Source organism: Scyliorhinus torazame, chromosome 14 (assembly GCF_047496885.1).
Source record: "Scyliorhinus torazame isolate Kashiwa2021f chromosome 14, sScyTor2.1, whole genome shotgun sequence".
NCBI lineage: Eukaryota > Metazoa > Chordata > Chondrichthyes > Carcharhiniformes > Scyliorhinidae > Scyliorhinus > Scyliorhinus torazame.
Genome location: NC_092720.1, coordinates 175893210 through 175921048, shown reverse-complemented (window position 1 = coordinate 175921048; position 27839 = coordinate 175893210). Strand labels below are relative to the sequence as shown.

Here is a 27839-nt window from a genome sequence, read left to right as displayed (position 1 = left end):
TATGCTTGATGATAATAGTTAAAATAAAAAACCGGGAGCTGAAGAGATTCTCTTATTCACAACCGTTTGAATTCTGCAGCATCAAACAGGAGCAGAAGCATGCACTCAGCTGTGAACCCGTTTTAAAGAGGCCTTTGCACAAATAATTCCTCATCCGCTCATTTCGGAAAAACACATCAAATTATCGCTGCTCGTATTTCGGATTCGATCTAAGGTTGCTGCGGCCACACCGCAAAATACTGACGAGTAGACGATCACGGCGCCACACGTCGCAGCCGAAACAACCTGTAACTGGCGATGTACTTAGTCATCAACTGTTTGGAATCTATCATGGCCCAAACTTTATGATTCTCTAATAACAACTTTAGTAGATACAGAGTTTGAATGCCTTAACCATGGTTCCATAATAATGTTCCTGCAACAAGGATATATACACTTTAATTCAGGCTCATAAAAATTACCATGCGAACGCTGTAATATACAATACATAACAATTTCGATATTCATCACAAACATATGGTACTTGGACGTTCTCCCGGCGTCTGCATCGGTTTTCTCCGCCTGCTGGAGGTCGCTGCCACAGTCCAAATATGTGAAGGTTCGGTGGATTGGCCATGCTCAAGTGTGCCCGATTTTCCATCGATTAGCAGTTTCGCTGGATTAGCCATCATCAACGAGCCCGGTTACGGGTATTCTCCGGGGGAACTTAGTCACGTCGTGCCCTGCTGACCCGGAGACGAAGTGTTATCCCACCCCAGGATGAAATGTTTTTTATACTTCGTCCCTCTGTGGGATCCAATCACCGCCTTGGTGCTTTTTATATTTCATGCCACGTTGATTTGAATTCTTTTCTCCGGTTCCAATATTAAACAATATTAAAATGCTGTCTTTCTGATTTTAAACAGTCAGGTTGCATCCAAAGAGTTAATCAATATTAATTTGAAGCACCATGGAGAGACATTCACTCTAACAGCAACAGTGGAACGAAAGGGGCCTTGATTTTTCTCTTTCGATCAAAGAGGGTGAGACGGCAAATGAGAGGCGCTCCAACGCGCAACTGGTATGGGGGCGGAGGAAGTAAATCGTGGAAATAGAGAGAGAGTTTGTTTGCACTGGCAATATTCAAGAATGAGAGGAAAGGAATGCTGGTAGAAATGGTTTCAAAAAATCAGCAAGGACAAAGAGGCCAAGTTCCTCCGTAGAATATCCGTAATCCCGCACGTTGATCACGGCCAATCCAGCGAAACTGTTAATCCATGGACAATCTGGCACACTTTAGCATGGCCAATACACCGAACGTTCACATCTTTGCACTGGGAGGGACCTCGAGCAGGCGGAGAAAACCGATGCAGACACCGGGAGAAAGTCCAAATACCATAAGTTTGGGATGAATATCGGAATTGGTATGTATTATATATTATAGTCATTGCATTGTTATTTTTATGAGGCTGGGTTAAAGTGTATATATCCTTGTTGCAGGAACATTATTATGGAACCAAGGTTAAGGCATCCAAACTTGTGTATCTACGAAAGTTGTTTTTAGGGAGTCATAAACTGTGCGTCATGATAGATTCCTAACACTTGATGACCAAGTACATCGACAACTCCAGACGAGCTTCGCCGGTGACGTGAGACGCGGTGATCGTCTCGTAGTTAGAACTCTGCGTTGTTACCTCAGCAATCCCGGTTCCATTCAGAGTCACGCCAGCGATAATTTGATGAGTTTTTCGCAAATGAACTGATGAGGAATTCTCTGAGGAAAGGACTCGTTATAACCCGTTCCCAGCTGAGTGCATGTTTCTGCTCCTGTTTAATGCTCCAGAATTCAAACGCTTGTGAATACGAGAATCTCTTCAGCTCCCAGTTTTTTATTTTAACTATTATCATCAAGCATAATCCTCAGGTTCTTGTCTGTTTGGAAGTGAAAACAGTCTCTCTCAATTTGCTGCATCAGCTTCTTTGGCCATTCACCCAAAATGTTCAAGTGTCTCAAGTAAAGACCCACGGAACCTTCTGTATACGCGGAGAATATTCTTGGTCTGGATAGTCCCTCCATATAAATTAATTTCCTGACATCTGGTCATGATTGCAATGAGGAGGAGCGGGCAGAATGTTGGGAGATAATGCCAGTTCGCAATGGAGAAAACGGAAAAGAAGCGACACACGAAAATCAAGCACTAGTTTTGAGAATGTTGGGAAAAACTTCGAGAAGAGACACCGGGGAGAACGAAGGGCGCTGCGCGACTGATCATCGACAGGCACTTCACATTTCCTTTGGTTAGAATGATTCGAGAAATCAACTGATATTAAGAAACTAAGAAAACTCTCCTTACTGTACATCAGAAAATACAGTTTAATTATAGTTTCATTGCGAATATCTGGAAGCAGAAAGTAGAACAATGGCTCGAATGTAGAAGGCCGGAGGCGCGTTATTGACAGGGCTACGGATAATGGTGTAGTCTATGTTCTGTGACACATAATCACCCTGGCTTGAAACACAGACTCTGTTCTCTCGCCACAGATGCTGTCAGACCTGCTGAGATTGCCCAGCATTTTGTGTTTTTGTTCCAGATTGGTGCATCAGCAAGAATGAGCTGTTACGATGTGGACAAGATGAGACTGTGTCCATCATACATTGGCTTGCTTATTCGAGCAAAAGTGGCGTTTGTCGTCTCTGTGGCGCAATCGATGAGCGCGTTCGGCTGTTAAATGCAACGTTGGTGGTTCGATCCCACCCAGAAACGAAGTGTTATCCCACCCCCGGTTGAAGCGTATTTTACTTTGTCGCTCTGTGGGATCGAATCACCGCCTTGGTGCTTTTTATATTTCATGCCAGGTTGATTTTATTTCCTTTCTGAGTTCCAATATTAAACACGACAAATGCTGTGTTTCTGATTTTCAACAGTCAGTTCGTATCCAAAGGTTTAATCAATATGTATTTGAACCACCATGGAGAGACATTCACCTAACAGCAACAGTGGAACGAAAGGGGCTTAGATCTTTCTCTTTCGATCAAAGAGTGTGAGACGGCGAATGAGAGGCGCTCCAACGCGCAACTGGTATTTGGGCGGAGAAAGTTAATCGTGGAAATAGAGAGAGAGGTTGTTTGCACTTGCAATATTCAAGAATGAGAGCAAAGGAATGCTGGGAGAAATGGTTTCAAAAAATCAGCAAGAGACAAAGAGACCAAGTTCCTCCGTAGAATACCCGTAATCCCGCAAATTGATCACGGCCAATCCAGCGAAACTGTTAACCCATGGACAATCTGGCTCATTTTAGCATGGCCAATACACCGAACGTTCACATCTTTGCACTGCGGGAGGGACCTCGAGCAGGTAGAGAAAAACGATGCAGACACCGGGAGAACGTCCAAATACCATAAGTTTGGGATGAATATCGGAATTGGTATGTATTATATATTATAGCCATTGCATTGTTATTTTTATGAGCCCGGTTAATTATCCTTGTTGCAGGAACATTATTATGGAACCAAAGTTAAGGCATCCAAACTTGTGTATCTACTAAAGTTGTTTTTAGGGAGTCATAAACTGTGCGTCATGATAGATTCCAAACAGTTGATGACCAAGTACATCGACAGTTACAGACATGCTTCGCCGGTGACGTGTGGCGCCGTGATCGTCTCGTGGTTAGTGCTCTGCGTTGTGGCCGCAGCAATTTCGATTCAGAGTCACGACAGCGATAATTTGATGAGTTTTTCGCAAATGAACTGATGAGGAATTCTCTGAGGAAAGGAATCTTTAAAACGGGCTAACATCTGAGTGCATGTTTCTGCTCCTGTTTGATGCTCCAGAATTCAAACGCTTGTGAATACGAGAATCTCTGCAGCTCCCAGTTTTTTATTTTAACTATTATCAGCAAGCATACTCCTCAGGTTCTTGTCTGGTTGGAAGTGAAAACAGTCTCTCTCAATTTGCTGCATCAGCTTCTTTGGCCATTCACCCAAAATGTTCAAGTGTCTCAAGTAAAGACCCACGTAACCTTCTGTATACGCGGAGAATATTCTTGGTCTGGATGATCCCTCCAACTCCATGAATTTCCTGACATCTGTCATGATGCAATGAGGAGGAGCGGGCAGGATTTTGGGAGATAATGCCAGCTGGCAATGGAGAAAATGGAAAAGAAGCGACACACGAAAATCAAGCACTAGTTTTGTGAATGTTGGGAAACACTTCGAGAAAGAGACACCGGGGAGAACGAAGGACGCTGCCCGACTGCTCATCGACAGTGACGTCACATTTCCTTTGGTTAGAATGATTCGAGAAATCAACTGATATTTAGAAACTAAGAAAACTGTCCTTACTGCACATCAGAAAATACAGTTTAATTACAGTTTCATTGCGAATATCTGGAAGCAGAAAATACAACAATGGCTCGAATGTAGAAGGCTGTAGGGCGTTATTGACAGGGCTACAGATAACGGCGTAGTCTTTGTTCTGTGACACATAATCACCCTGGCTTGAAACACAGACTCCGTTTTCTCTCCACAGATGCTGTCAGACCTGCTGAGATTGCCCAGCATTTTGTGTTTTTGTTCCAGATCGGTGCATCAACAAGAATGAGCTGTTACGATGTGGACAAGATGAGACTGTGTCCATCTTAAATTGGCTTGTTTATTGGAGTAACAGAGCATCTGTCGTCTCTGTGGCGCAATCGTTTCGCGCGTTCGGCTGTTAATCGAAGGGTTGGTGGTTCGATCCCACCCAGAGACGGAGTGTTATCCAACCCCGGGTGAAGCGTATTTTACCTTGTCCCTCTGTCGGGTCGATTTTATATTTCATGCCACGTTGATTTGATTTCTTTTCTCCGGTTCCAATATTAAACGCGCCAAATGCTGTCTTTCTGATTTTAAACAGTCAGTTCGCATCCAAATGGTTAATCAATATGAATTTGAATTTCCATAGAGAGACATTCACCCAATAGCAACAGTGGGATGAAAGGATCTTAGATTTTTCTCTTTGGATCAAAGAGGGCGAGACGGCGAATGAGAGACGCTCCAAAGTTCAACTGGTATGCGGGCGGAGATGTTGAGTCGTAGAAATAGAGAGAAAGTTGGTTTGCCCTGACAATATTCAGGAATGAGAGGAAAGTGAGACAGGATGAAATGGTTATTTTAAAATCAGCAGGGGTCTTCGTGATCAAGCTCCTCCGTAGAATGCCAGTCACCTGGCACGTTGATCTTGGCCAATCCAGCAAAACTGGTATTCTATGGAGAATCTGGCACACTTTAGCATGGCCAATCAACCGAACCTTCACATCTTTGGACTATGGGAGGGACGTCGAGCAGGCGGAGAAAACCGATGCAGAGACGGGAGAACGTCCAAATGCCATATATTTGGGATGAATGTCGAAATTGTTATGTATTATCTATTATAGCGGTTCTTTTTATCAGCGTGGGTTAAAATATATATCTCCTTGTTGCAGGAACATTACTCTGGAACCAATGTTGATGTATCCAAACTGTGTATCTACGAAACTTGTAATGAGAGAGTCATAAAGTGTTGGCCATGATAGATTCCAAACAGTTGGTGATCAAGTACATCGGCAGTCACTGTGCACCTCGGCGGTAACGTGTGGCGTCGTGATCGTGTAGTGGTTAGTAATTTGCGCTGTGGCTGCATCAACCTCGCTTCGACTCCGAGTTACGACAGCGGTAAGTTAATGTGTATCTCGGAAATGAACGGGTGCGGAATTCTCTGTGTAAGGCCTCTTCAAAGTCGGTCACAACTGAGTGCATGTTTCGGCTCCTGAATTCAAACTGTTGTGAATACGAGAATCTCCTCAGATCACGGTTTTATATTTTAACTATTATCATCTATCATACTCCTACGGGTCTTTTAGTTTTGCAAGTGAAAACAGTCTCTCTCAATTTGTTCCATCAACTTCTTCGGCAATTCACCCAAAACCTTCAAGTGTCTCAACCAAATACCCACTGAACCTTCTTAATACGCGGAGAATAATCTTGGTCACGATAGTCCCTCCATGGAAATGAATTTCCTGACATCTGGTCATGAAGCAGTGAGGAGGAGTGGGCAGAATTCTGAGAAATAGAGCCACTTGGCAGTGGAGAAAAGGATACGAAGCAACACACGAAAATCAAGCACTAGGTTTGTGAATGTTGGGAAACACTTCGAGAAAGAGACTCCGGGGAGAACGAAGGGCGCTGCCCGACTGATCGTCGACAGTCAAGACACATTTCCTTTGGTTAGAATGAGCAATCAACTGATATTTAGAAACTAAGAAAACTGTCCTAACTGCACATCAGAAAATACAGTTTTATTATAGTTTCACTGCTAATATCTGGAAGCAGAAAATACAAAAATGGCTCGAATGTAAAATGGTGGAGGAGCGTTATTGACAGGGCTACGGATAATGGTGTAGTCTTTGTTCTGTAACACAAAGTCACCCTGTCTTGAACCACAGACTCCGTTCTGACTTATCAGATGCTGTAAGACCTGCCGAGATTGCCCAACCTTTTGTGTTTTTGTTACAGATTTGTGCATGGACAATAAGTTGCTCTGAGGACGTGGCCAGGATGAGATTGTTTCCATCATAATTTGGCATGTTTATTCGAGTGACTTGAGCAGTTGCCGTCTCTGTGGCGCAATCGGTTAGCGCGTTCGGCTGTTAACCGAAAGGTTGGTGGTTCAATCCCACCCGGAGACGAAATGATATCTCTCCTGCGGAGGAACTATTTTGTATACTTCGTCTCTCAGTGGGATCGAATCAACGCCTTAGTGATTTTTATATTTCATGCCACGTTGATTTGATTTATTTTCTCCGGTTCCAATATTAAGCACGCCAAATGCTGTCTTTATGATTTCAAACAGTCAGTTCGCATCCAAAGGTTTAATCAATATGAATTTGAATTTCCATAGAGAGACATTCACCCAATAGCAACAGTGGGATGAAAGGATCTTAGATTTTTCTCTTTGGATCAAAGAGGGCGAGACGGCGAATGAGAGACGCTCCAAAGTTCAACTGGTATGCGGGCGGAGATGTTGAGTCGTAGAAATAGAGAGAAAGTTGGTTTGCACTGACAATATTCAGGAATGAGAAGAAAGGGATACAGAATGGGGCAGCACGGTCGCACAAGTGATTAGCACTGTGGCTTCACAGCGCCAGGGTCCCAGGTTCGATTCCCCGCTGGGTCACTGTCTGTGCGGAGTTTGCACGTTCTCCCCGTGTCCGCGTGGGTTTCCTCCGGGTGCTCCCGTTTCCTCCCACAGTCCAAAGACGTGCAGGTTAGGTGGATTGGCCATGCTAAATTACCTGTAGTGTCCATAAGGGTTGGGAGGGGTTATTGGGTTGCGGGGATAAGGTGGAAGTGAGGGATTAATGTGGGTCGGTGCAGACTCGATGGGCCGAATGGCCTCCTTCTGCACTGTATGTTCTATGTAATAAAATGGTTTTTAAAAAATCAGCAGGGGTCTTCGTGATCAAGCTCCTCCGTAGAATGCCAGTCACCTGGCACGTTGATCTTGGCCAATCCAGCGAAACTGCTAGTCTATGGACAATCTGGCACACTTTAGCATGGCCAATCCACCGAACCTTCACATCTTTGGACTATGGGAGGGACCTCGAGCAGGCGGAGAAAATCGATGCAGAGACGGGAGAAAGTCCAAATGCCATATATTTGGGCTGAATGTCGAAATTGTTATGTGTTATCTATTATAGCGGTTCTTTTTATCAGCGTGGGTTAAAATGTATATACCCTTGTTGCAGGAACATTACTCTGGAACCAAAGTTGAGGTATCCAAACTGTGTATCTACGAAACTTGTAATGAGAGAGTCATAAAGTGTTGGCCATGATAGATTCCAAACAGTTGATGATCAAGTACATCGGCAGTCACTGTGCACCTCGGCGGGAACGTGTGGCGTCGTGATCGTATAGTGGTTAGTACTTTGAGCTGTGGCTGCATCAACCTCACTTCGACTCCGAGTCACGACAGCGGTAAGTTAATGTGTATCTCGAAAATTAACGGGTGCGGAATTCTCTGTGTAAGGCCTCTTTAAAGCGGGTCACAACTGAGTGCATGTTTCTGCTCCTGTGAGAGGCACCTGAATTCAAACTGTTGTGAATACGAGAATCTCCTCAGGTCACTGTTTTATATTTTAACTATTTTCATCCATCATACTCCTCCGGGTCTTTTATTTTTGCAAGTGAAAACAGTCTCTCTCAATTTGTTACATCAGCTTCTTCGGCTATTCACCCAAAACTTTCAAGTGTCTCAACCAAATACCCACTGAACCTTCTTTATACGCGGAGAATAATCTTGGTCTCGATAGTCCCTCCATGGAAATGAATTTCCTGACATCCGGTCATGAAGCAGTGAGGAGTGGGCAGAATTTTGAGAAATAGAGCCACTTGGCAGTGGAGAAAAGGATACGAAGCAACACACGAAAATCAAGCACTAGGTTTGTGAATGTTGGGAAACACTTCGAGAAAGAGACTCCGGGGAGAACGAAGGGCGCTGCCCGACTGATCGTCGACAGTCAAGACACATTTCCTTTGGTTAGAATGAGAAATCAACTGATATTTAGAAACTAAGAAAACTGTCCTAACTGCACATCAGAAAATACAGTTTTATTATAGTTTCACGGCGAATATCTGGAAGCAGAAAATACAAAAATGGCTCGAATGTAAAAGGCTGGAGGAGCGTTATTGACAGGGCTACGGATAATGGTGTAGTCTTTGTTCTGTAACACAAAGTCACCCTGTCTTGAACCACAGACTCCGTTCTGACTTCTCAGATGCTGTAAGACCTGCCGAGATTGCCCAACCTTTTGTGTTTTTGTTCCAGATTTGTGCATGGACAATAATTTGCTCTTATGACGTGGCCACTATGAGATTGTTTCCATCATTATTTGGCATGTTTATTCGAGTAACGAAAGCAGTTGTCGTCTCTGTGGCGCAATCGGTTAGCGCGTTCGGCTGTTAATCGAAAGTTTGGTGGTTCAATCCCACCCAGAGACGAAATGATATACCTCCCGAGTTTGAATTGTTTTGTATACTTCGTCCCTCTGTGGGATCGAATCACCGCCTTGGTGCTTTTTATATTTCATGCCACGTTGATTTGATTTATTTTCTCCGGTTCCAATATTGAACACGCCAAAAGCTGTCTTTATGATTTCAAACAGTCAGTTCGCATCCAAAGGTTTAATCAATATGAATTTGAACCACCATGGAGAGACATTCACCTAACAGCAACAGTGGAACGAAAGGGGCCTAGATTTTTCTCTTTCGATCAAAGAGTGTGAGACGGCGAATGAGAGGCGCTCCAACGCGCAACTGGTATTTGGGCGAAGAAAGTCAATCGTGGAAATAGAGAGAATGTTTGTTTGCACTTGCAATATTCAAGAATGAGAGGAAAGGAATGCTGGGAGAAATCGTTTCAAAAAATCAGCAAGAGACAAAGAGACCAAGTTCCTACATAGAATACCCGTAATCCCGCAAATTGATCCCGGCAATCCAGCGAAACTGTTAATCCATGGACAATCTGGCTCATTTTAGCATGGCCAATACACCGAACGTTCACATCTTTGCACTGCGGGTGGGACCTCGAGCAGGGGAAGAAAACCGATGCAGACACCGGGAGAACGTCCAAATACCATAAGTTTGGGATGAATATCGGAATTGTTATGTATTATATATTACAGCCATTGCATTGTTATTTTTATGAGCCCGGTTAATTATCCTTGTTGCAGGAACATTATTATGGAACCAAAGTTAAGGCATCCAAACTTGTGTATCTACTAAAGTTGTTTTTAGGGAGTCATAAACTGTGCGTCATGATAGATTCCAAACAGTTGATGACCAAGTACATCGACAGTTACAGACATGCTTCGCCGGTGACGTGTGGCGCCGTGATCGTCTCGTGGTTAGTGCTATCCGTTGTGGCCGCAGCAATTTCGATTCAGAGTCACGGCAGCGATAATTTGATGAGTTTTTCGAAAATGAACTGATGAGGAATTCTCTGAGGAAAGGACTCTTTAAAACGGGCTCACATCTGAGTGCATGCTTCTGCTCCTGTTTGATGCCCCAGAATTCAAAAGCTTGTGAATACGAGAATCTCTTCAGCTCCCAGTTTTTTATTTTAACTATTATCAGCAAGCATACTCCTCAGGTTCTTGTCTGGTTGGAAGTGAAAACAGTCTCTCTCAATTTGCTGCAACAGCTTCTTTGGCCATTCACCCAAAATGTTCAAGTGTCTCAAGTAAAGACCCACGGAACCTTCTGTATACTCGGAGAATATTCTTGGTCTGGATGGTCCCTCCATCTCCATGAATTTCCTGACATCTGTCATGATGCAATGAAGAGGAGCGGGCAGGATTTTGGGAGATAATGCCAGTTGGCAATGGAGAAAATGGAAAAGAAGCGACACACGAAAATCCAGCACTAGTTTTGTGAATGATGGGAAACACTTCAAGAAAGAGACACCGGGGAGAACGAAGGGCGCTGCCCGACTGCTCATCGACAGTGACGTCACATTTCCTTTGGTTCGAATGATTCGAGAAATCAACTGATATTTAGAATCTAAGAAAACTGTCCTTACTGCACATCAGAATATACAGTTTAATTATAGTTTCATTGCGAATATCTGGAAGCAGAAAATACAACAATGGCTCGAATGTAGAAGGCTGGAGGGCGTTATTGACAGGGCTATGGATAATGGCGTAGTCTTTGTTCTGTGACACATAATCAACGTGGCTTGAAACACAGACTCCGTTCTCTCTCCACAGATGCTGTCAGACCTGCTGAGATTGCCCAGCATCTTGTGTTTTTGTTCCAGATTGGTTAGGGTTAGGGTTAGGGTTCTTTTCTCCGATTTAAGATTTATTTTCTCCGGTTCCAATATTAAACACGCCAAATTCTGTCTTTCTGATTTTAAACATTCAGTTCGCATCCAAAGGGTTAATGAATATGAATTTGAATTACCATAGAGTGACATTCACCCAATAGCAACAGTGGGATGAAAGGATCTTAGATATTTCTCTTTGGATCAAAGAGGGCGAGACGGCGAATGAGAGACGCTCCAAAGTTCAACTGGTATGCGGGCGGAGATGTTGAGTCGTAGAAATAGAGAGAAAGTTCGTTTGCACTGACAATATTCAGGAATGAGAGGAAAGGGATACAGGATGAAATGGTTTTTAAAAAATCAGCAGGGGTCTTCGTGATCAAGCTCCTCCGTACAATGCCAGTCACCTGGCACGTTGATCTTGGCCAATCCAGCGAAACTGCTAGTCTATGGACAATCTGGCACACTTTAGCATGGCCAATCCACCGAACCTTCACATCTTTGGACTATGGGAGGGACCTCGAGCAGGCGGAGAAAATCGATGCAGAGACGGGAGAAAGTCCAAATGCCATATATTTGGGCTGAATGTCGAAATTGTTATGTGTTATCTATTATAGCGGTTCTTTTTATCAGCGTGGGTTAAAATGTATATACCCTTGTTGCAGGAACATTACTCTGGAACCAATGTTGAGGTATCCAAACTGTGTATCTACGAAACTTGTAATGAGAGAGTCATCAAGTGTTGGCCATGATAGATTCCAAACAGTTGATGATCAAGTACATCGGCAGTCACTGTGCATCTCGGCGGGAACGTGTGGCGTCGTGATCGTATAGTGGTTAGTACTTTGCGCTGTGGCTGCATCAACCTCGCTTCGACTCCGAGTCACGACAGCGGTAAGTTAATGTGTATCTCGAAAATTAACGGGTGCGGAATTCTCTGTGTAAGGCCTCTTTAAAGCGGGTCACAACTGAGTGCATGTTTCTGCTCCTGTGAGAGGCACCTGAATTCAAACTGTTGTGAATACGAGAATCTCCTCAGATCACTGTTTTATATTTTAACTATTTTCATCCATCATACTCCTCCGGGTCTTTTATTTTTGCAAGTGAAAACAGTCTCTCTCAATTTGATACATCAGCTTCTTCGGCTATTCACCCAAAACTTTCAAGTGTCTCAACCAAATACCCTCTGAACCTTCTTTATACGCGGAGAATAATCTTGGTCTCGATAGTCCCTCCATGGAAATGAATTTCCTGACATCTGGTCATGAAGCAGTGAGGAGTGGGCAGAATTTTGAGAAATAGAGCCACTTGGCAGTGGAGAAAAGGATACGAAGCAACACACAAAAATCAAGCACTAGGTTTGTGAATGTTGGGAAACACTTCGAGAAAGAGACTCCGGGGAGAACGAAGGGCTCTTCCCGACTGACCGTCGACAGTCAAGACACATTTCCTTTGGTTAGAATGAGAAATCAACTGATATTTAGAAACTAAGAAAACTGTCCTAACTGCACATCAGAAAATACAGTTTTATTATAGTTTCACTGCGAATATCTGGAAGCAGAAAATACAAAAATGGCTCGAATGTAAAATGGTGGAGGAGCGTTATTGACAGGGCTACGGATAATGGTGTAGTCTTTGTTCTGTAACACAAAGTCACCCTGTCCTGAAACACAGACTCCGTTCTGACTTCTCAGATGCTGTAAGACCTGCCGAGATTGCCCAACTTTTTGTGTTTTTGTTCCAGATTTGTGCATGGACAATAATTTGCTCTTCTGACGTGGCCAGGATGAGATTGTTTCCATCATAATTTTGCATGTTTATTCGAGTGACGTGACAGTTGTCGTCTCAGTGGCGCAATCGTTTTCCGCGTTCGGCTGTTAACCGAAAGGTTGGTGGTTCAATCCCACCCAGAGACGAAATGATATCCCTCCCGAGGATGAAAAGTTTTGTATACTTCGTCCCTCTGTGGGATCGAATCACCGCCTTGGTGCTTTTTATATTTCATGCCACGTTGATTTGATTTATTTTCTCCGGTTCCAATATTAAATACGCCAAATGCTGGCTTTATGATTTCAAACAGTCAGTTCGCATCCAAAGGTTTAATCAATATGTATTTGAACCACCATGGAGAGACATTCACCTAACAGCAACAGTGGAACGAAAGGGGCCTAGATTTTTCTCTTTAGATCAAAGAGTGTGAGACGGCGAATGAGAGGCGCTCCAACGCGCAACTGGTATTTGGGCGGAGAAAGTCAATCGTGGAAATAGAGAGAGAATTAGTTTGCACTTGAAATATTCAAGAATGAGAGGAAAGGAATGCTGGGAGAAATCGTTTCAAAAAATCAGCAAGAGACAAAGAGACCAAGTTCCTCCGTAGAATACCCGTAATCCCGCAAATTGATCACGGCCAATCCAGCGAAACTGTTAATCCATGGACAATCTGGCTCATTTTAGCATGGCCAATACACCGAACGTTCACATCTTTGCACTGCGGGAGGGACCTCGAGCAGGTAGAGAAAACCGATGCAGACACCGGGAGAACGTCCAAATACCATAAGTTTGGGATGAATATCGGAATTGTTATGTATTATATATTATAGCCATTGCATTGTTATTTTTATGAGCCCGGTTAATTATCTTTGTTGCAGGAACATTATTATGGAACCAAAGTTAAGGCATCCAAACTTGTGTATCTACTAAAGTTGTTTTTAGGGAGTCATAAACTGTGCGTCATGATAGATTCCAAACAGTTGAAGACCAAGTACATCGACAGTTACAGACATGCTTCACTGGTGACGTATGGCGCCGTGATCGTCTCGTGGTTAGTGCTCTGCGTTGTGGCCGCAGCAATTTCGATTCAGAGTCACGGCAGCGATAATTTGATGAGTTTTTCGCAAATGAACTGATGAGGAATTCTCTGAGGAAAGGACTCTTTAAAACGGGCTCACATCTGAGTGCATGCTTCTGCTCCCGTTTGATGCTCCAGAATTCAAACGCTTGTGAATACGAGAATCTCTTCAGCTCCCAGTTTTTTATTTTAACTATTATCAGCAAGCATACTCCTCAGGTTCTTGTCTGGTTGGAAGTGAAAACAGTCTCTCTCAATTTGCTGCATCAGCTTCTTTGGCCATTCACCCAAAATGTTCAAGTGTCTGAAGTAAAGACCCACGGAACCTTCTGTCTCCGCGGAGAATATTCTTGGTCTGGATGGTCCCTCCACCTCCATGAATTTCCTGACACCTGTCATGATGCAATGAGGAGGAGCGGGCAGGATTTTGGGAGATAATGCCAGTTGGCAATGGAGAAAATGGAAAAGAAGCGACACACGAAAATCAAGCACTAGTTTTGTGAATGTTGGGAAACACTTCTAGAAAGAGACACCGGGGAGAACTAAGGGCGCTGCCCGACTGCTCATCGACAGTGACGTCACATTTCCTTTGGATAGAATGTTTCGAGAAATCAACTGATATTTAGAAGCTAATAAAACTGTCCTTACTGCACAATAGAAAATACAGTTTAATTATAGTTTCATTGCGAATATCTGGAAGCAGAAAATACAACAATGGCTCGAATGTAGAAGGCTGGAGGGCGTTATTGACAGGGCTACGGATAATGGCGTAGTCTTTGTTCTGTGACACATAATCACCCTGGATTGAAACACAGACTCTCTCCAGAGATGCTGTCAGACCTGCTGAGATTGCCCAGCATTTTGTGTTTTTGTTCCAGATTGGTGCATCAACAAGAAGGAACTGTTACGATGTGGACAAGATGAGACTGTGTCCATCTTAAATTGGCTTGTTTATTGGAGCTAAAAGAGCATTTGTTGTCTCTATAGCGCGTTCGGCCATTAACCGAAAGTTTTGTGGTTCGATCCCATCCAGAGACGAAGTGTTATCCCACCCCGGGTGAAGCGTATTTTACGTTGTCCCTCTGTGGGATCGAATCACCGCCTTGGTGCTTTTTATATTTCATGCCACGTTGATTTGATTTATTTTCTCTGGTTCCAATATTAAACACGCCAAATGCTGTGTTTCTGATTTTAAACAGTCAGTTCGCATCCAAAGGGTAAATGAATATGAATTTGAATTACCATAGAGAGACATTCACCCAATAGCAACAGTGGGATGAAAGGATCTTAGATTTTTCTCTTTGGATCAAAGAGGGCGAAACGGCGAATGAGAGACGCTCCAAAGTTCAACTGGTATGCGGGCGGAGATGTTGAGTCGTAGAAATAGAGAGAAAGTTGGTTTGCACTGACAATATTCAGGAATGAGAGGAAAGGGATACAGGATGAAATGGTTTTTTAAAAATCAGCAGGGGTCTTCGTGATCAAGCTCCTCCGTACAATGCCAGTCACCTGGCACGTTGATCTTGGCCAATCCAGCGAAACTGCTATTCTATGGACAATCTGGTACACTTTAGCATGGCCAGTCCACCGAACCTTCACATCTTTGGACTATGGGAGGGACCTTGAGCCGGCGGAGAAAACCGATGCAGAGACGGGAGAACGTCCAAATGCCATATATTTGGGATGAATGTCGAAATTGTTATGTATTATCTATTATAGCGGTTCTTTTTTTCAGCGTCGGTTAAAATGTATATATCCTTGTTGCAGGAACATTACTCTGGAACCAATGTTGAGGTATCCAAACTGTGTATCTACGAAACTTGTAATGAGAGAGTCATAAAGTGTTGGCCACGATAGATTCCAAACAGCTGATGATCAAGTACATCGGCAGTCACTGTGCATCTCGGCGGCAACGTGTGGCGTCGTGATCGTCTGGTGGTTAGTACTTTGCGCTGTGGCTGCATCAACCTCGCTTCGACTCCGAGTCACAACAGCGGTAAGTTAATGTGTATCTCGAAAATTAACGGGTGCGGAATTCTCTGTGTAAGGCCTCTTTAAAGCGGGTCACAACTGAGTGCATGTTTCTGCTCCTGTGAGAGGCACCTGAATTCAAACTGTTGTGAATACGAGAATCTCCTCAGATCACTGTTTTATATTTTAACTATTTTCATCCATCATACTCCTCCGGGTCTTTTATTTTTGCAAGTTTAAACAGTCTCTCTCAATTTGTTACATCAGCTTCTTCGGCTATTCACCCAAAACTTTCAAGTGTCTCAACCAAATACCCTCTGAACCTTCTTTATACGCGGAGAATAATCTTGGTCTCGATAGTCCCTCCATGGAAATGAATTTCCTGACATCTGGTCATGAAGCAGTGAGGAGTGGGCAGAATTTTGAGAAATAGAGCCACTTGGCAGTGGAGAAAAGGATACGAAGCAACACACGAAAATCAAGCACTAGGTTTGTGAATGTTGGGAAACACTTCGAGAAAGAGACACCGGGGAGAACGAAGGGCGCTTCCCGACTGATCGTCGACAGTCAAGACACATTTCCTTTGGTTACAATGAGAAATCAACTGATATTTAGAAACTAAGAAAACTGTCCTAACTGCACATCAGAAAATACAGTTTTATTGTAGTTTCACTGCGAATATCTGGCAGCAGAAAATACAAAAATGGCTCGAATGTAAAAGGCTGGAGGCGCGTTATTGACAGGGCTACGGATAATGGTGTAGTCTTTGTTGTGTAACACAAAGTCACCCTGTCTTTAACCACAGACTCCGTTCTGACTTCTCAGATGCTGTAAGACCTGCCGAGATTGCCCAACCTTTTGTGTTTTTGTTCCAGATTTGTGCATGGACAATAATTTGCTCTTATGTCGTGGCCAGGATGAGATTGTTTCCATCAGAATTTGGCATGTTTATTCGAATGACGAATTCAGTTGTCGTCTCTGTGGCGCAATCGGTTAGCGCGTTCGGCTGTTAACCGAAAGGTTGGTGGTTCAATCCCACCCAGAGACGAAATGATATCCCTCCCGAGGATGAAATGTTTCGTATACTTCGTCCCTCTGTGGGATCGAGTCACCGCCTTGGTGCTTTTTATATTTCATGCCACGTTGATTTGATTTATTTTCTCCGGTTCCAATATTAAACACGCCAAATGCTGTCTTTATGATTTCAAACAGTCAGTTCGCATCCAAAGGTTTAATCAATATGAATTTGAACCACCATGGAGAGACATTCACCTAACAGCAACAGTGGAACGAAAGGGGCCTAGATTATTCTCTTTAGATCAAAGAGTGTGAGACGGCGAATGAGAGGCACTCCAACGCGCAACTGGTATTTGGGCGAAGAAAGTCAATCCTGGAAATAGAGAGAGAGTTTGTTTGCACTTGCAATATTCAAGAATGAGAGGAAAGGAATGCTGGGAGAAATCGTTTCAAAAAATCAGCAAGAGACAAAGAGACCAAGTTCCTCCGTAGAATACCCGTAATCCCGCAAATTGATCACGGCCAATCCAGCGAAACTGTTAATCCATGGACAATCTGGCTCATTTTAGCATGGCCAATACACCGAATGTTCACATCTTTGCACTGCGGGTGGGACCCCGAGCAGGTAGAGAAAACCGATGCAGACACCGGGAGAACGTCCAAATACCATAAGTTTGGGATGAATATCGGAATTGTTATGTATTATATATTACAGCCATTGCATTGTTATTTTTATGAGCCCGGTTAATTATCCTTGTTGCAGGAACATTATTATGGAACCAAAGTTAAGGTATCCAAACTTGTGTATCTACTAAATTTGTTTTTAGGGAGTCATAAACTGTGCGTCATGATAGATTCCAAACAGTTGATGACCAAGTACGTCGACAGTTACAGACATGCTTCGCCGGTGACGTGTGGCGCCGTGATCGTCTCGTGGTTAGTGCTCTGCGTTGTGGCCGCAGCAATTTCGATTCAGAGTCACGGCAGCGATAATTTGATGAGTTTTTCGCAAATGAACTGATGAGGAATTCTCTGAGGAAAGGACTCTTTAAAACGGGCTCACATCTGAGTGCATGCTTCTGCTCCTGTTTGATGCTCCAGAATTCAAACGCTTGTGAATACGAGAATCTCTTCAGCTCCCAGTTTTTTATTTTATCTATTATCAGCAAGCATACTCCTCAGGTTCTTGTCTGGTTGGAAGTGAAAACAGTCTCTCTCAATTTGCTGCATTAGCTTCTTTGGCCATTCACCCAAAATGTTCAAGTGTCTCAAGTAAAGACCCACGGAACCTTCTGTATCCGCGGAGAATATTCTTGGTCTGGATGGTCCCTCCATCTCCATGAATTTCCTGACATCTGACATGATGCAATTTAGAGGAGCGGGCAGGATTTTGGGAGATAATGCCAGTTGGCAATGGAGAAAATGGAAAAGAAGCGACACACGGAAATCAAGCACTAGTTTTGTGAATGTTGGCAAACACTTCGAGAAAGAGACACCGGGGAGAACGAAGGGCGCTGCCCGACTGCTCATCGACAGTGACGTCACATTTCCATTGGTTAGAATTATTCGAGAAATCAACTGATATTTAGAATCTAAGAAAACTGTCCTTACTGCACATCAGAATATACAGTTTAATTATAGTTTCATTGCGAATATCTGGAAGCAGAAAATACAACAATGGCTCGAATGTAGAAGGCTGGAAGGCGTTATTGACAGGGCTACGGATAATGGCGTAGTCTTTGTTCTGTGACACATAATCAACCTGGCTTGAAACACAGACTCCGTTCTCTCTCCACAGATGCTGTCAGACCTGCTGAGATTGCCCAGCATTTTGAGTTTTTGTTCCAGATTGGTGCATCAACAAGAAGGAACTGTTACGATGTGGACAAGATGAGACTGTGTCCATCTTAAATTGGCCTTTTTATTGGAGCTGAAGTAGCATTTGTCGTCTCTGTGGCGCAATCGGTCAGCGCGTTCGGCTGTTAACTGAAAGGTTGGTGGTTCGATCCCACCCAGAGACGGAATGTTATCCCACCCCGCGTGAACCGCATTTTACTTTGTCCCTCTGTGCGATCGAAACACCGCCTTGGTGCTTTTAATATTTCATGCCACGTTGATTTGATTTCTTTTCTCCGGTTCCAATATTAAACACGCCAAATTCTGTCTTTCTGATTTTAAACATTCAGTTCGCATCCAAAGGGTTAATGAATATGAATTTGAATTACCATAGAGAGACATTCATCCAATAGCAACAGTGGGATGAAAGGATCTTAGATTTTTCTCTTTGGATCAAAGAGGGCGAGACGGCGAATGAGAGACGCTCCAAAGTTCAACTGGTATGCGGGCGGAGATGTTGAGTCGTAGAAATAGAGAGAAAGTTGGTTTGCACTGACAATATTCAGGAATGAGAGGAAAGGGATACAGAATGAAATGGTTTTTTAAAAATCAGCAGGGGTCTTCGTGATCAAGCTCCTCCGGAGAATGCCAGTCACCTGGCACGTTGATCGTGGCTAATCCAGCGAAACTGCTAGTCTATGGACAATCTGGCACACTTTAGCATGGCCAATCCACCGAACCTTCACATCTTTGGACTATGGGAGGGACCTCGAGCAGGCGGAGAAAATCGATGCAGAGACGGGAGAAAGTCCAAATGCCATATATTTGGGCTGAATGTCGAAATTGTTATGTGTTATCTATTATAGCGGTTCTTTTTATCAGCGTGGGTTAAAATGTATATACCCTTGTTGCAGGAACATTACTCTGGAACCAATGTTGATGTATCCAAACTGTGTATCTACGAAACTTGTAATGAGAGAGTCATCAAGTGTTGGCCATGATAGATTCCAAACAGTTGATGATCAAGTACATCAGCAGTCACTGTGCACCTGGTCGGGAACGTGTGGCGTCGTGATCGTATAGTGGTTAGTACTTTGAGCTGTGGCTGCATCAACCTCGCTTCGACTCCGAGTCACGACAGCGGTAAGTTAATGTGTATCTCGAAAATTAACGGGTGCGGAATTCTCTGTGTAAGGCCTCTTTAAAGCGGGTCACAACTGAGTGCATGTTTCTGCTCCTGTGAGAGGCACCTGAATTCAAACTGTTCTGAATACGAGAATCTCCTCAGATCACTGTTTTATATTTTAACTATTTTCATCCATCATACTCCTCCGGGTCTTTTATTTTTGCAAGTGAAAACAGTCTCTATCAATTTATTACATCAGCTTCTTCGGCTATTCACTCAAAACTTTCAAGTGTCTCAACCAAATACCCACTGAACCTTCTTTATACGCGGAGCATAATCTTGGTCTCGATAGTCCCTCCATGGAAATGAACTTCCTGACATCTGGTTATGAAGCAGTGAGGAGTGGGCAGAATTTTGAGAAATAGAGCCACTTGGCAGTGGAGAAAAGGATACGAAGCAACACACGAAAATCAAGCACTAGGTTTGTGAATGTTGGCAAACACTTCGAGAAAGAGACACCGGGGAGAACGAAGGGCGCTGCCCGACTGCTCATCGACAGTGACGTCACATTTCCTTTGGTTAGAATGATTCGAGAAATCAACTGATATTTAGAATCTAAGAAAACTGTCCTTACTGCACATCAGAATATACAGTTTAATTATAGTTTCATTGCGAATATCTGGAAGCAGAAAATACAACAATGGCTCGAATGTAGAAGGCTGGAGGGCGTTATTGACAGGGCTATGGATAATGGCGTAGTCTTTGTTCTGTGACACATAATCAACGTGGCCTGAAACACAGACTCCGTTCTCTCTCCACAGATGCTGTCAGACCTGCTGAGATTGCCCAGCATCTTGTGTTTTTGTTCCAGATTGGTTAGGGTTGGGGTTAGGGTTAGGGTTAGGGTTCTTTTCTCCGGTTTTAGATTTATTTTCTCCGGTTCCAATATTAAACACGCCAAGTTCTGTCTTTCTGATTTTAAACATTCAGTTCGCATCCAAAGGGTTAATGAATATGAATTTGAATTACCATAGAGAGACATTCACCCAATAGCAACAGTGGGATGAAAGGAACTTAGATTATTCTCTTTGGATCAAAGAGGGCGAGACGGCGAATGAGAGACGCTCCAAAGTTCAACTGGTATGCGGGAGGAGATGTTGAGTCGTAGAAATAGAGAGAAAGTTGGTTTGCACTGACAATATTCAGGAATGAGAGGAAAGGGATACAGAATGAAATGGTTTTTAAAAAATCAGCAGGGGTCTTCGTGATCAAGCTCCTCCGTAGAATGCCAGTCACCTGGCACGTTGATCTTGGCCAATCGAGCGAAACTGCTAGTCTATGGACAATCTGGCACACTTTAGCATGGCCAATCCACCGAACCTTCACATCTTTGGACTATGGGAGGGACCTCGAGCAGGCGGAGAAAATCGATGCAGAGACGGGAGAAAGTCCAAATGCCATATATTTGGGCTGAATGTCGAAATTGTTATGTGTTATCTATTATAGCGGTTCTTTTTATCAGCGTGGGTTAAAATGTATATACCCTTGTTGCAGGAACATTACTCTGGAACCATAGTTGAGGTATCCAAACTGTGTATCTACGAAACTTGTAATGAGAGAGTCATAAAGTGTTGGCCATGATAGATTCCAAACAGTTGATGATCAAGTACATCGGCAGTCACTGTGCACCTCGGCGGGAACATGTGGCGTCGTGATCGTATAGTGGTTAGTACTTTGAGCTGTGGCTGCATCAACCTCACTTCGACTCCGAGTCACGACAGCGGTAAGTTAATGTGTATCTCGAAAATTAACGGGTGCGGAATTCTCTGTGTAAGGCCTCTTTAAAGCGGGTCACAACTGAGTGCATGTTTCTGCTCCTGTGAGAGGCACCTGAATTCAAACTGTTGTGAATACGAGAATCTCCTCAGGTCACTGTTTTATATTTTAACTATTTTCATCCATCATACTCCTCCGGGTCTTTTATTTTTGCAAGTGAAAACAGTCTCTCTCAATTTGTTACATCAGCTTCTTCGGCTATTCACCCAAAACTTTCAAGTGTCTCAACCAAATACCCACTGAACCTTCTTTATACGCGGAGAATAATCTTGGTCTCGATAGTCCCTCCATGGAAATGAATTTCCTGACATCTGGTCATGAAGCAGTGAGGAGTGGGCAGAATTTTGAGAAATAGAGCCACTTGGCAGTGGAGAAAAGGATACGAAGCAACACACGAAAATCAAGCACTAGGTTTGTGAATGTTGGGAAACACTTCGAGAAAGAGACACCGGGGAGAACGAAGGGCGCTTCCCGACTGATCGTCGACAGTCAAGACACATTTCCTTTGGTTACAATGAGAAATCAACTGATATTTAGAAACTAAGAAAACTGTCCTAACTGCACATCAGAAAATACAGTTTTATTGTAGTTTCACTGCGAATATCTGGCAGCAGAAAATACAAAAATGGCTCGAATGTAAAAGGCTGGAGGCGCGTTATTGACAGGGCTACGGATAATGGTGTAGTCTTTGTTGTGTAACACAAAGTCACCCTGTCTTGAACCACAGACTCCGTTCTGACTTCTCAGATGCTGTAAGACCTGCCGAGATTGCCCAACCTTTTGTGTTTTTGTTCCAGATTTGTGCATGGACAATAATTTGCTCTTATGTCGTGGCCAGGATGAGATTGTTTCCATCAGAATTTGGCATGTTTATTCGAATGACGAGTTCAGTTGTCGTCTCTGTGGCGCAATAGGTTAGCGCGTTCGGCTGTTAACCGAAAAGTTGGTGGTTCAATCCCACCCAGAGACGAAATGATATCCCTCCCGAGGATGAAATGTTTCGTATACTTCGTCCCTCTGTGGGATCGAATCACCGCCTTGGTGCTTTTTATATTTCATGCCACGTTGATTTGATTTATTTTCTCCGGTTCCAATATTAAACACGCCAAATGCTGTCTTTATGATTTCAAACAGTCAGTTCGCATCCAAAGGTTTAATCAATATGAATTTGAACCACCATGGAGAGACATTCACCTAACAGCAACAGTGGAACGAAAGGGGCCTAGATTTTTCTCTTTAGATCAAAGAGTGTGAGACGGCGAATGAGAGGCACTCCAACGCGCAACTGGTATTTGGGCGAAGAAAGTCAATCCTGGAAATAGAGAGAGAGTTTGTTTGCACTTGCAATATTCAAGAATGAGAGGAAAGGAATGCTGGGAGAAATCGTTTCAAAAAATCAGCAAGAGACAAAGAGACCAAGTTCCTCCGTAGAATACCCGTAATCCCGCAAATTGATCACGGCCAATCCAGCGAAACTGTTAATCCATGGACAATCTGGCTCATTTTAGCATGGCCAATACACCGAACGTTCACATCTTTGCACTGCGGGTGGGACCCCGAGCAGGTAGAGAAAACCGATGCAGACACCTGGAGAACGTCCAAATACCATAAGTTTGGGATGAATATCGGAATTGTTATGTATTATATATTACAGCCATTGCATTGTTATTTTTATGAGCCCGGTTAATTATCCTTGTTGCAGGAACATTATTATGGAACCAAAGTTAAGGTATCCAAACTTGTGTATCTACTAAATTTGTTTTTAGGGAGTCATAAACTGTGCGTCATGATAGATTCCAAACAGTTGATGACCAAGTACGTCGACAGTTACAGACATGCTTCGCCGGTGACGTGTGGCGCCGTGATCGTCTCGTGGTTAGTGCTCTGCGTTGTGGCCGCAGCAATTTCGATTCAGAGTCACGGCAGCGATAATTTGATGAGTTTTTCGCAAATGAACTGATGAGGAATTCTCTGAGGAAAGGACTCTTTAAAACGGGCTCACATCTGAGTGCATGCTTCTGCTCCTGTTTGATGCTCCAGAATTCAAACGCTTGTGAATACGAGAATCTCTTCAGCTCCCAGTTTTTTTATTTTATCTATTATCAGCAAGCATACTCCTCAGGTTCTTGTCTGGTTGGAAGTGAAAACAGTCTCTCTCAATTTGCTGCATTAGCTTCTTTGGCCATTCACCCAAAATGTTCAAGTGTCTCAAGTAAAGACCCACGGAACCTTCTGTATCCGCGGAGAATATTCTTGGTCTGGATGGTCCCTCCATCTCCATGAATTTCCTGACATCTGACATGATTCAATTTAGAGGAGCGGGCAGGATTTTGGGAGATAATGCCAGTTGGCAATGGAGAAAATGGAAAAGAAGCGACACACGGAAATCAAGCACTAGTTTTGTGAATGTTGGGAAACACTTCGAGAAAGAGACACCGGGGAGAACGAAGGGCGCTGCCCGACTGCTCATCGACAGTGACGTCACATTTCCATTGGTTAGAATGATTCGAGAAATCAACTGATATTTTGAATCTAAGAAAACTGTCCTTACTGCACATCAGAATATACAATTTAATTATAGTTTCATTGCGAATATCTGGAAGCAGAAAATACAACAATGGCTCGAATGTAGAAGGCTGGAAGGCGTTATTGACAGGGCGACGGATAATGGCGTAGTCTTTGTTCTGTGACACATAATCAACCTGGCTTGAAACACAGACTCCGTTCTCTCTCCACAGATGCTGTCAGACCTGCTGAGATTGCCCAGCATTTTGAGTTTTTGTTCCAGATTGGTGCATCAACAAGAAGGAACTGTTACGATGTGGACAAGATGAGACTGTGTTCCTCTTAAATTGGCCTGTTTATTGGAGCTAAAGGAGCATTTGTCGTCTCTGTGGCGCAATCGGTCAGCGCGTTCGGCTGTTAACTAAAAGGTTGGTGGTTCGATCCCACCCAGAGACGGAATGTTATCCCACCCCGCGTGAACCGCATTTTACTTTGTCCCTCTGTGCGATCGAAACACCGCCTTGGTGCTTTTAATATTTCATGCCACGTTGATTTGATTTCTTTTCTCCGGTTCCAATATTAAACACGCCAAATTCTGTCTTTCTGATTTTAAACATTCAGTTCGCATCCAAAGGGTTAATGAATATGAATTTGAATTACCATAGAGAGACATTCATCCAATAGCAACAGTGGGATGAAAGGATCTTAGATTTTTCTCTTTGGATCAAAGAGGGCGAGACGGCGAATGGGAGACGCTCCAAAGTTCAACTGGTATGCGGGCGGAGATGTTGAGTCGTAGAAATAGAGAGAAAGTTGGTTTGCACTGACAATATTCAGGAATGAGAGGAAAGGGATACAGAATGAAATGGTTTTTAAAAAATCAGCCGGGGTCTTCGTGATCAAGCTCCTCCGGAGAATGCCAGTCACCTGGCACGTTGATCTTGGTCAATCCAGCGAAACTGCTAGTCTATGGACAATCTGGCACACTTTAGCATGGCCAATCCACCGAACCTTCACATCTTTGGACTATGGGAGGGACCTCGAGCAGGCGGAGAAAATCGATGCAGAGACGGGAGAAAGTCCAAATGCCATATATTTGGGCTGAATGTCGAAATTGTTATGTGTTATCTATTATAGCGGTTCTTTTTATCAGCGTGGGTTAAAATGTATATACCCTTGTTGCAGGAACATTACCCTGGAACCAATGTTGAGGTATCCAAACTGTGTATCTACGAAACTTGTAATGAGAGAGTCATAAAGTGTTGGCCATGATAGATTCCAAACAGTTGATGATCAAGTACATCGGCAGTCACTGTGCATCTCGGCGGGAACGTGTGGCGTCGTGATCGTCTGGTGGTTAGTACTTTGCGCTGTGGCTGCATCAACCTCGCTTCGACTCCGAGTCACAACAGCGGTAAGTTAATGTGTATCTCGAAAATTAACGGGTGCGGAATTCTCTGTGTAAGGCCTCTTTAAAGCGGGTCACAACTGAGTGCATGTTTCTGCTCCTGTGAGAGGCACCTGAATTCAAACTGTTGGCAATACGAGAATCTCCTCAGATCACTGTTTTATATTTTAACTATTTTCATCCATCATACTCCTCCGGGTCTTTTATTTTTGCAAGTGAAAACAGTCTCTCTCAATTTGTTACATCAGCTTCTTCGGCTATTCACCCAAAACTTTCAAGTGTCTCAACCAAATACCCTCTGAACCTTCTTTATACGCGGAGAATAATCTTGGTCTCGATAGTCCCTCCATGGAAATGAATTTCCTGACATCTGGTCATGAAGCAGTGAGGAGTGGGCAGAATTTTGAGAAATAGAGCCACTTGGCAGTGGAGAAAAGGATACGAAGCAACACACGAAAATCAAGCACTAGGTTTGTGAATGTTGGGAAACACTTCGAGAAAGAGACACCGGGGAGAACGAAGGGCGCTTCCCGACTGATCGTCGACAGTCAAGACACATTTCCTTTGGTTACAATGAGAAATCAACTGATATTTAGAAACTAAGAAAACTGTCCTAACTGCACATCAGAAAATACAGTTTTATTGTAGTTTCACTGCGAATATCTGGCAGCAGAAAATACAAAAATGGCTCGAATGAAAAAGGCTGGAGGCGCGTTATTGACAGGGCTACGGATAATGGTGTAGTCTTTGTTCTGTAACACAAAGTCACCCTGTCTTGAACCACAGACTCCGTTCTGACTTCTCAGATGCTGTAAGACCTGCGGAGATTGCCCAACCTTTTGTGTTTTTGTTCCAGATTTGTGCATGGACAATAATTTGCCCTTTTGACGTGGCCAGGATGAGATTGTTTCCATCATTATTTGTCATGTTTATTCGAGTAACGAGAGCAGTTGTCATCTCTGTGGCGCAATCGGTTAGCGCGTTCGGCTGTTAATCGAAAGGTTGGTGATTCAATCCCACCCGAAGACGAAATGATATTCCTCCCGAGGCTGAAATGTTTTGTATACTTCGTCCCTCTGTGGGATCGAATCACCACCTTGGTGCTTTTTATATTTCATGCCCCGTTGATTTGATTTATTTTCTCAGGTTCCAATTTTAAACACGCCAAATGCTGTCTTTATGATTTCAAACAGTCAGTTCGCATCCAAAGGTTTAATCAATATGAATTTGAACCACCATGGAGAGACATTCACCTGACAGCAACAGTGGAACGAAAGGGGCCTAGATTTTTCTCTTTAGATCAAAGAGTGTGAGACGGCGAATGAGAGGCACTGCAACGCGCAACTGGTATTTGGGCGGAGAAAGACAATCGTGGAAATAGAGAGAGAGTTTGTTTGAACTTGCAATATTCAAGAATGCGAGGAAAGGAATGCTGGGAGAAATGGTTTCAAAAAATCAGCAAGAGACAAAGAGACCAAGTTCCTCCGTAGAATACCCGTAATCCGGCAAATTGATCACGGCCAACCCAGCGAAACTGTTAATCCATGGACAATCTGGCTCATTTTAGCATGGCCAATACACCGAACGTTCACATCTTTGCACTGCGGGGGGGATCTCGAGCAGGTAGAGAAAACCGATGCAGACACCGGGAGAACGTCCAAATACCATAAGTTTGGGATGAATATCGGAATTGTTATGTATTATATATTACAGCCATTGCATTGTTATTTTTATGAGCCCGGTTAATTATCCTTGTTGCAGGAACATTATTATGGAACCAAAGTTAAGGCATCCAAACTTGTGTATCTACTAAAGTTGTTTTTAGGGAGTCATAAACTCTGCGTCATGATAGATTCCAAACAGTTGATGACCAAGTACATCGACAGTTACAGACATGCTTCGCCGGTGACGTATGGCGCCGTGATCGTCTCGTGGTTAGTGCTCTGCGTTGTGGCCGCAGCAATTTCGATTCAGAGTCACGGCAGCGATAATTTGATGAGTTTTTCACAAATGAACTGATGAGGAATTCTCTGAGGAAAGGACTCTTTAAAACGGGCTCACATCTGAGTGCATGCTTCTGCTCCTGTTTGATGCTCCAGAATTCAAACGCTTGTGAATACGAGAATCTCTTCAGCTCCCAGTTTTTTATTTTAACTATTATCAGCAAGCATACTCCTCAGGTTCTTGTCTGGTTGGAAGCGAAAACAGACTCTCTCAATTTGCTGCATCATCTTCTTTGGCCATTCACCCAAAATGTTCAAGTGTCTCAAGTAAAGACCCACGGAACCTTCTGTATACGCGGAGAATATTCTTGGTCTGGATGGTCCCTCCATCTGCATGAATTTCCTGACATCTGACATGATGCAATGAAGAGGAGCGGGCAGGATTTTGGGAGATAATGCCAGTTGGCAATGGAGAAAATGGAAAAGAAGCGACACACGGAAATCAAGCACTAGTTTTGTGAATGTTGGGAAA

At 43.5% G+C, this 27839-nt stretch overlaps 7 non-coding genes across 7 annotated transcripts; all 7 read left to right on the top strand.

Moving 5' to 3' along the window:
* Positions 1–4656: 4656 nt before the first annotated feature.
* Positions 4657–4730, top strand: trnan-guu (transfer RNA asparagine (anticodon GUU)). The gene has a single exon. It is a non-coding gene; the product is annotated as a tRNA-Asn (tRNA).
* A 1880-nt stretch (positions 4731–6610) lies between these two features.
* trnan-guu (transfer RNA asparagine (anticodon GUU)) lies at positions 6611–6684 on the top strand. The gene has a single exon. It is a non-coding gene; the product is annotated as a tRNA-Asn (tRNA).
* Positions 6685–8921: 2237 nt separating this feature from the next.
* trnan-guu (transfer RNA asparagine (anticodon GUU)) lies at positions 8922–8995 on the top strand. The gene has a single exon. It is a non-coding gene; the product is annotated as a tRNA-Asn (tRNA).
* Positions 8996–16610: 7615 nt separating this feature from the next.
* Positions 16611–16684, top strand: trnan-guu (transfer RNA asparagine (anticodon GUU)). Its single transcript has one exon. It is a non-coding gene; the product is annotated as a tRNA-Asn (tRNA).
* Positions 16685–18600: 1916 nt separating this feature from the next.
* Positions 18601–18674, top strand: trnan-guu (transfer RNA asparagine (anticodon GUU)). The gene has a single exon. It is a non-coding gene; the product is annotated as a tRNA-Asn (tRNA).
* A 3673-nt stretch (positions 18675–22347) lies between these two features.
* Positions 22348–22421, top strand: trnan-guu (transfer RNA asparagine (anticodon GUU)). The gene has a single exon. It is a non-coding gene; the product is annotated as a tRNA-Asn (tRNA).
* A 1917-nt stretch (positions 22422–24338) lies between these two features.
* Positions 24339–24412, top strand: trnan-guu (transfer RNA asparagine (anticodon GUU)). The gene has a single exon. It is a non-coding gene; the product is annotated as a tRNA-Asn (tRNA).
* Positions 24413–27839: the final 3427 nt, after the last annotated feature.